We start from the raw sequence: 6,659 nt of genomic DNA, 5'->3' as shown, positions 1-6,659 counted from the left end.
TTTTTCATCAGGTATTGGATTTTTTGCACTTTACAAAAAATTATTCAAAATGTCAATTGTATCATGCCTCATTTTGAATAACCACTTTTTAAAGACTCCCTTTGACCAAAACTGCAATTTTTATAAACTTTTCCTGCTACTCAGAAGCTTGTATTTTTCCCAATTTTGAGCATGAAAATGACCCTAAAAGCAAATATTAAAAAATCACCATTACTGATCATCCTGAAAAAGTTCCACAGGTCTGGGGTCATCGTTTTTTTTTACTCTGTACAAACAATAATTCAAAATGTCAATTGTATCACGCCTCATGTTGAATTACCACTATTAAGGCCTCCCAGAGACCAAAATTGGCAATTGTATACTTTTCTTCCTACTAGAAGCTTGTATATTGCCCAATTTCAAGCATGAACATGACTAAGCACACTTATTTTAGGTCCAAAAGAGATGATTCACACCCTGAAGTCATTTACAGTTGCAAGATTAAACATTAAAAATTCACCAATACTGTCCATTCGGAGAAAGCTCCTCGGGTCCGTTTGTCATGATTTTTTCATCAGAAATTAGATTTTTGGGACCGTACTAAAAATGATTCAAAAATTCAATTGCATTGGGCCTTTTGTTGGATAACCGCTTTTCAAGGAATCCCAGTGACTAAAATAGCCATTTTATAGACTTTTCCTTCTACGTTAAAGTTTGCATTTTGCCCAATTTCGAGCATGAAAAGGACTCTGAGCACACTTATTTTAGTTTCAAAAGTGATGATTCACATCCTAGTTATTTACATTCAAAAGACTAAATATTTAAAAAATCACCATTAGTGACCCGTCTGAGAAAGCTCCTCTGCTCCAGGTTCATTGTTTTTCCTCAGGAATTGGATTTTTTGGACTGTACAAAAAAATGTTTAAATTGTTAATTGTATCATGGCTCATTTTGAATAACCACTTTTAAGGACTCCCATTGACCAAAATTGCAATTTTTATAAACTTTTCCTACTACTCAGAAGCTTGTATTTTGCCGAATTTCGAGCATGAAACTGACACTAAAAGTAATTATTTCAGTTCCAAGAGTGATGATTCACATCTGAAAGTCATTTACAGTCAAAAGATTAAACATTAAAAAATCACCATTACTGACCATTCTGAGAAAGTTCCTCAGATATGGGGGTCATCGTTTTTTTTGGACTGTACAAAAAATAATTCAAAATGTCAATTGTATTACGCCTCAAGTTGAACTACCACTATTAAGCACTCCCAGTGACCAAAATTTGCAATTTTATAGACTTTACTTCCTACTTTGAAGCTTGTGTTTTTCCTAATTTCGAGCATGAAAATGACTCTAAGCACACCTATTTTAGTTCCAAAAGTGATGATTCCCATCTGGGAGTCATTTACACTTGAAAGATGAAACATTCAAAATTCACTATTACTGTCCATTCGGAGAAAGTTCCTCAGGTCCGTTTGACATCATTTTTTCATCAGAAATTGGATTTTTTGGGGACCATACTAAAAATGATTCAAAATTTCAATTGTATTGAGCCTTATGTTGGATAATCGCTTTTTAAGGAATCCCAGTGACCAAAATTGCCATTTTATAGACTTTTCCTCTGTATTGAATGTGGCTTCTCAACAATAAGCCACACCCAACCACTGCACTCCCACCTGGGAGGCAAATATACCACTGCACCTTTAAAAATGCTCTTTGAACAGTACTTCCTTTAGGCAAGACAAGAACGGTAGACCAAATATATCAGTAAACGCAGATTTATTAGTATCAAACACTTTTAAATAAACAAGTAAAATAAAATGTAGTGACTCTCTCTTTTAGAATAAGGCTTTGGGTTTATTACATAATGCTCTGTAAACAAAGGCTATCTCAGATGCCATTTGCACAAGATTCAAATATATGTAGCAAACGTATAATCTGAAGGCATGAATCGATAACTGAGCAAACTATAATTTAAATGGCGTGAATCAATAATTATACTGATTAATAAACAAGCAATAACTGATATAAGATAAGATACACTGGACGTCCTGCAAGAGATCAGCAAGATATACATGTATATAGAGCAAAGGAGTACTCTGGGTGTGCACCTCCCACACCATAAAGAAAACACCTCCAATGATCAAAGAACAACACAACTAAATACATCACCTGGTGCATACACTGCCCATTTCTGACCGGGGAAATCACAGCCAGGGATCAGAGCTCAGCAAGCCAGGGTTCAATCCGAGATAGACACGTCTGCCCTCGCTCGGAATCCAAACACCCCGTTTCTTAGCCTGCAACCCTCAGCTTTAAACACACTAGAAGATTCGTGAAAGACCTCCTCCCACCGCCAGAGGAATTTTACCAGAACTGGCCAAGTTCAAAGCAAGCATCACCATGGCAGTAAGGAGCTCTCAAGTCTCTTCCTCCATTCGCACTCCTTCCAGCCTCTGTCTTGAAGCTCTCACAAGGCCTTCCAGAGTACATTTAAACAAAAACAATCGGTCAGGAAAACAGCAAGATCTTGAATGTGAATAACCCAAACAACTTGCAAGCACTGACATGAGGCCCTGTCAAAGGCAATAGTCAGCACCTATAATTCTCATCCGCACAACTTACAATCACCTCTGTGCACACAGAAAAGTTTGAAGCAAGGTAAAGTCAGAAAGCAGGATGACATGAGGCCATGTCAAAGAAAGACAGCAAGATTACAGGACGGAAGAGAAGCAAGTATATGCAGGACCATCTTACATTAAGGTTAGGGTAAAATAACAGACTAAAGTCAGTCAAAATGGTGGTGGTCGGAGGTCATCATAGGGTGCCAGACTTCAAGAGTGGCTCTTTCACTACATTCTACCCCATGACCTTCGACCATCACCATTACCACATATCAAAAACTAAACCTCTTAACTAAAGACACCACCACTAGAGAAAGCACAAAAACTGCATTCCTTAATTGGAAACACAACTATAAGTGAAAAACCTCATTTTATAACTGAAAGACACAAATATAAAAATGCATGTGATCAGCATTACTGGAAAGCAAGTTGTACCTGAAAACATAGCCATGATTAAAAAACTGCATTTCAGAACTGAAGAAACACAACTAAAACTGAAAGAAATGCATTTTAGAACACAACTGTGAGTAAAGAACTACATTTCCTAAATACATGTTGAGACAACAACTTATGTGCTGAACTGAAAGCACAGAAATAGCTCATGCATATCTGGATACATGTTTGATGGATACACAAAATAAATGAATCAAGCTTTGGAACTCAATCTCCTAATGTCTCTAATGGTTAATATTAGAACTTCTACTGCTGGAGCAGCCAAGCTGTTCTATATATTTTGCTAAAAGCAACAGCAACAGTTTTTATTTTTCATTCTCTAGCTCAGAAAACATCTACTCAAATTGTAGCACAACGTCTCTGCTGTTCTTCTCTAAAGAAAATAACAATTCTTCTGTGTGAAAAACACACAGCCCTCATGCATTTAAAGTCAACCTCATGTGAAGAAAACAGTTCCAATTGTAGCACATTCAGTTGTTTCCTCTTTGCTTGAAAAAACAGTCTTTCTGTGTAGGACACAGCTTTCTGGCATCGATCTTCATCTCCATCGCCATAGTTCATTCTGCTCAACAAAGGAGAACCCCATCCAGACCATTCAGCCACAGGACATCAGCTTCCATCGTCCGGTGATCACACCAGGCTGGGGGGGGTGAAGGGGAGGGTAAGGGGGAAAGGGGGTCCCACTCACACGGGGACTGGGCAACACGCACTCCAACACGCCGCGGTATCATGACCTGAAAAAGAAACAAGCATCACTTTTCTTGCAAAGAATATTTTTCAAAAGCATTCCTGTCTGCATATCTCTCCGCTGGCTCTGGGGAATTGTCTGAGAATTCTCCCCACGCTTTAATCTCTGAAACCTTGATATGAGAGTGAAACTTTCTTTTTCCCTGCACAGTAAGAAGGGCTGGGGCAGTCTCCTTCCGGACTATTTTTTCACTCACTGCTGAATACGTGCTCCCTTTATCAATTGGCAGCAGCCCAAGGCACTTCATCTGCTCTGGTAATTTTCCTTTAGCCCTTCACCTTTTGTGGTACTTGTCTGGCTTGTGCATTCTGACACATCAGAATCACAAATCTGAGAAAATCTAGGGGGATATACATCCCTTCATTGTCTGCCCACCTGTGTGTATGGTCTTTATCTCCTAGGAGCTTGAAATTAATCATGCACACCAAATTTGAATCCTGTATCACCACCTCTGTTAGCCTTTTTATCTGTAAGGAAATTAAATGTTCTGTCATGTACAGTAGCTGATAGTCTGGGGAATCCTATATATCAATTTCCACCCTCGGACTTTTCATTTGGACCTGAGAAATCACATTGTATATTTTCCTTTCCCTGCGCATTACAAAAACTATAAAGAACACACTGTATATTCCTGAATTGACTACATTTCAGATTCTAAAATAACATTCCTCCCTGTAAAACAAGATTCATTATTCATTAAGATGTCTAAGTTATACCTATGAACAGTGATCGTTAAATCTAAAAAAAAAAAAAAAACTGGTCCGTTCATTTTCCTCACGTTCCTCTAAGCTCACGTTTCACATCTGACACATCCTAGCTGGTCAAAACAAATGGCCTTGGAGCTCGGTACATGTTTTAATTCTCTTTTTATTTCTACTTGTGAAACTTATGCATTTTGTTCATTTTCATTACCTTCAAACCATGCCTCTCTGTCTGCTCTGGGCCCCCTCCTTTGAAATTTCATTTTCTTATCATCAAGGCCAAAGAGCCAGCAACAAACCCTCTCCTTTCTGCTCTGTCCTCTCAACCCATCCCTTTCTTTTGCAGCAGTGAGGAGGGAAACTACACCTATTTGCAAGCCTCCCAAACATTTATCTCAAAGATGCTGTCAATGAGGCATGAACAGTGTATTTCATTTCTTCCCTTGCGCCAGATTTCTACGTGCCAACCACTCCCAGGACACATCTGTGGAATGCCGTCTTATCACACCAAGATCATGGTAAGCCAGCCACAGCTTAATGCACAAACTGTATTTTTCACAACTTTAAATAAACAACTTCTCTTTAGCTAAACACCCACAGTCCAAAGAAACACCCTCACTCAGTAGCTCACATCTTAATTCTCTCTGTCCTCTATCCTTTTTCTCATAGAAGGGAAAAGCACATTCCTACATGCACTTTTCAAATACGTCACTTTTTGAACACAAAGATACATAACACTGTCTCAATTTAAATATGCATTTCTCTCTACATTTTTCTAATTTTGCACTTTTCCTATGTCAAAACACTTATACATTATCAGATCATATTTTTGGCTTCAAACTATTTTTCTCATGTCTCAAATTCACGCTGCATCTGAACATATTTCTCATGCATTTCTTAATAAACATTTGAAAGGGATCCAGCCCTTTCTGCTTAATGCATCAAATTATTATAGACACTTTTTACAAAACACACCTAAACACACACTCCAATTCTCACTCGGCCCAGCTCAATTAGCCCACCCAGGGCCTAACACACCATATGGGGCCATTTCCCATCCAAATAAATCAATTGTTATCTCAGAGTCCGCTTTTGATTTCCTAAAAAACATCTTTTTTCCCCTTTTAAAAATGTCGAATCCTGTGAGACACGACGCCAAGATGTAATGAATGTGGCTTCTCACCAATAAGCCACACCCAACCCCTGCACTCCCACCTGGGAGGCAAATATACCACTGCACCTTTAAAAATGCTCTTTGACCTGCACTTCCTTTAGGCAAGGCAAGAACTGTAGGCCAAATATATCAGTAAATGCAGATTCATTAGTATCAAACACTTAAATAAACAAGTAAAATAAAATGTAGGGACTCTCTCCCTCTTTTAGAATAAGGATTGGGGTTTATTACATAATGCTCCCTAAACAAAGGCTGTCTCAGATGCCAAATGCACAAGATTCAAATATATGTAGCAAACTTATAATCTGAAGGCATGAATCAATAACTGAGCAAACTATAATCTTAATGGCATGAATCAATAATTATACTGATTAATAAATAAGCAATAACTGATATAAGATAAGATACACTGGACGTCCTGCAAGAGATCAGAAAGATATACATATATATAGAGCAGAGGAGTACTCAATGTGCACCTCCCACACCACAAAGAAAACACCTCCAATGATCAAAGAACCACACAACTAAATACATCACCTGGTGCATACACTGCCCACTTCTGACCGGGGGACTCAGAGCTCAGCAAGCTAGGGTTCAATCCGAGATAGACACGTCTGCCCTCGCTCGGAATCCAAACTCCCAGTTTCTCAGCCTGCAACCCTCAGCTTTAAACACACTAGATGATTTGTGAAAGACCTCCTCCCACCGCCAGAGGAATTTTACCAGAACTGGCCAAGTTCCAAGCAAGCATCTCCATGGCAGTAAGGAGCTCTCAAGTCTCTTCCTCCATTCGCACTTCTTCCAGCCTCTGTCTAGACGAAGCTCTCACAAGGCCTTCCAGAGTACATTTAAACAAAAACAATCGCTCAGGAAAACAGCAAGACCTTGAATGTGAATAACTCAAACAACTTGCAAGCACTGCTGTGCATGCAGCAGCAAGGCAGAGTCAGACATGAGGCCCTGTCAAAGGCAATAGT

General features: G+C 38.9%; 1 long non-coding RNA gene across 1 annotated transcript; it reads right to left on the bottom strand.

Moving 5' to 3' along the window:
- Nucleotides 1-1,746: 1,746 nt before the first annotated feature.
- Nucleotides 1,747-6,453, bottom strand: LOC146857174 (uncharacterized). Its single transcript, XR_014979544.1, has 2 exons — nt 6,220-6,453; nt 1,747-3,793 (listed from the first exon to the last, which is right to left on the bottom strand). It is a non-coding gene; the product is annotated as an uncharacterized LOC146857174 (long non-coding RNA).
- Between the last annotated feature and the right edge of the window lie 206 nt (nt 6,454-6,659).

The sequence above is a fragment of the Triturus cristatus genome, chromosome 3_2 (genome assembly GCF_964204655.1).
Source record: "Triturus cristatus chromosome 3_2, aTriCri1.1, whole genome shotgun sequence".
Lineage (NCBI taxonomy): Eukaryota > Metazoa > Chordata > Amphibia > Caudata > Salamandridae > Triturus > Triturus cristatus.
This window is presented reverse-complemented; position numbering and strand designations above follow the sequence as displayed.